This window comes from Acanthopagrus latus, chromosome 15 (genome assembly GCF_904848185.1).
Source record: "Acanthopagrus latus isolate v.2019 chromosome 15, fAcaLat1.1, whole genome shotgun sequence".
NCBI lineage: Eukaryota > Metazoa > Chordata > Actinopteri > Spariformes > Sparidae > Acanthopagrus > Acanthopagrus latus.
The window spans coordinates 18,600,027-18,603,208 of NC_051053.1; positions in this window are offsets into that span (position 1 = coordinate 18,600,027).

Consider the following 3,182-nt stretch of genomic DNA (forward strand, 5'->3'; position numbering starts at 1 on the left):
TTCTTTTTAGGTTTTTCGGGGGATAATGTCTGGATCTTGATGAAATAAACAGGCTTTTAGGTCAGTGGCTGAGTGTCGTTCTAGCTATCATTATCATGACATTTAAAGGATAAATACACCTGAAAATAAAAATCCTACTCATCTACTCATAATGACTGAATGTTCCTTTCTGGGTCAACTTATCCTTTAAAGCTAGAACACGCCATTTTTTCCTGGTTTTATTAGAATTTCGCAAAATGTTATTTCCTGACGGACATGAAATTTGATATCAACATGAAATATATTAATTTTTAACAACAATAACGCAGTAGAATTTAATACTGCAGATAAGCAAATGTACGCAGTGTAACTCTGAATGTTCTTACCACCTTATACCTTGACACCATTACATTGCTGCAACCCTAACAGCCTTTTTATAGAACCTGACGGATGTGGAATCTTTGGGGCCAATGAAACCTACACTATTTAGAAAATGTGTAAGTTGCTATATATCATCTGATATACGCATATTTTCTTTGCGACAATCCCTTAATTGTGGCTATCAAACACTGACAAGGATCTGTAACAGAGGCCAGATATTTATATATTTAACAGTGGACTCTCTGAGAAGTTAATCAGTCTAATGTAGCCCAGGTGTCTTTTTCTGCATTATAATCTCTAAAAATAAAGATTTCAAATATCAGTGCATATCGGAGGGCGTATAAGCCTCCACATTTACATTTGTGATCAGCCAATATCAGCTGATAATATCGACCCACTGATATATCCTCTGTACTTTTTTTTATGCATTAATGCATCACATTTATTTATTGTATTTTTTTAGGTCACACTGCACAAAGAAGGAGTATATTTTTAGATAGTCACAGTGTCACAGAGTTATATTATTTGGTAACACTGGTTGTCTTGCTGGGCATTTGCAGAAATGCATAATCTCAGATCAGAAAATCTTTCTGATCTGAGATTTGAGATGATTTTTAAAACTGTCTCAAACTTTCACACTAAATTCCTAGAGGCTCATCCTAGGCCTGTGTGTATCTGCTGCAGGTGGAAAGAGCAGTGTCATAGATAGACTTGATTGCTCTTTTTCTACCTGACTGTGCTGCTCTGCTGGTGTGATGATCATCAAGTGAAGGTGGTGGCCGGTTCACCTTTTTAACAGCCTGTGAAATTGCTGCATTTTGTGCAGGCCTGTGTGCACCAGAGTGGGCCTGAAACGTAAACCATCCAATCTGATGAACCTGTCGACCGGTCAGAGCCAACACACACACACACACACACACACACACACACACACACACACACACACACACACACACACACACACACACACACACACACACACACACACCTCTGCCCCGCCCCTCTCTGCTGCTTGCCTGTGCGGTTTATTGAAATCTCCTCCCTGCTCTGTAGGATAGCCCTGGCCTCTGGGGTAACAAGATAGATGTAAACAACCAATTATTGGATAGTCCCTCATTCATATCCCTTTAACCGGTATAGACGCGCAGGCTCTGGCTTTAATAATTCCTCTCTCTCCGCGCGTTTGGATGTCTGTCCGAAAGAATGTTACTCATCAACCCCTTGTTGCGCTTGTCTCAGGTCAGTGCGTGTCTTACAGAATAAAAGCCACGTCCCCCTCCCATATACATACACACACACACACCCCAACACATAAGTTTTGCAACACACACACGGAAGACAAAAAACATCTTGCAATAATCAGCTCAATTAGTGCGGGTCGCGGTGGAGAGCGGCCGAGGTGAGCGGTGGGAGGTTGTGAAAATAAGGGCTTGGCTATTAGAGGAAACGCGATCTCCATTCATCAGCGGCCGTAATAATTACCGTTTCGGAGCCGGAGCCCTCTGATCAAACTGATCCGTGGAAACAAGTGGTTTACAAACACTGTCAGGGGCCAGACGCGGGACCCCGGTGCGTCCCGACACCGGCCGGGTGCGCACAGCCGTGAGCAGCCCGACGAAAGGAGGATGCTTCGTGTTTATGTTCAGTTTAAATGCTTGCTTCAGTCTTCTGTTTGCTCTGATATCCTCTTAATCTCTGATTGAATGCAATCGAGTGTCGTAAACATAGGTGTAATTTCCACCGGAGACACTGTGGGCACGTCCTCGCTTCTTCTTCTTTTTTTTTTTTTTTATTGGCAGATTTTGTGCCCGTCACTTTTTATGAGCCGGATTTGTTACAAATGTCCTGAAAGTGGCTGGAGATGTTAACCAACAAATGAAAAAGGGGCTGACAGCGAAGCGCAGGTGTTTTACATATTCTCAATGTGTGATTGACGCGGTGTTGAAGTTGTGGATGTCACGCATGTGGTTTTGATGCACCGTTACGCAGTGTTTTTCCTGCCGTCATTATCTACCCTGACCTCATATTGATTCCCCTTATACATCGCCTGACACTGCATGATCGCTGATAAATATTTAGATATTTGGGTGACTGGCTGAGCAGGTGTTTAACCCCCAACTATTCATTTTAAGTCAAAGATGCCAAAGAAAAGAACAGTTTTAAGAGATCCGACCTCAAAGAATTCCACTTGTGCTTCTGTCAGCAAAACCAGATACTGTCTTAAAGCAATAAATAGATAACCAGCTCATCTAAACACCCGTGCTCATGCGGTGTATCATTTTATCAGAATACCATCTTATGCAGCCTTAAGGAGACCCGTTTATGGTGCCCATCTGGAGCTCCTCTGGGACCCTATTTTGGTTGCGTGTGCGGCCCTTCATCCCCCCCAAAAATAATCCAAATGACTGAGGACAGGGTGAGTGAGGGAGGCGCTCAGGCCTCCGCGTAACCACTGCAGACAGCAGAGGCACGTATCTGTCTGCAGGGAGGCGACAGTTAAAGGTGGAGGATAGAAAACAGCAACATGTTGTTGTTGTTTTTATTTCTATTTTATTTTTGCTAAGGAGTGTTTTCAGTCTGTAGCGAATTCCTGCCTGGATAAATAAAATAAAATGTGCAGTGTGTGTGTGTGTGTGTGTGTGTGTGTGTGTGTGTGTGTGTGTGTGTGTGTGTGTGTGTGTGTGTGTGTGTGTGTGTTGGGGCTCACTTACGAGGCGTTTAGGTTTGTGTGTGTTAGATGGATGGAGATGATAAGTTGTGTGTGTGTGTGTGTGTGTTTTTCTTCTTGTGAGTGAAATCGTTTTCAGATATGAAGCTGCTGT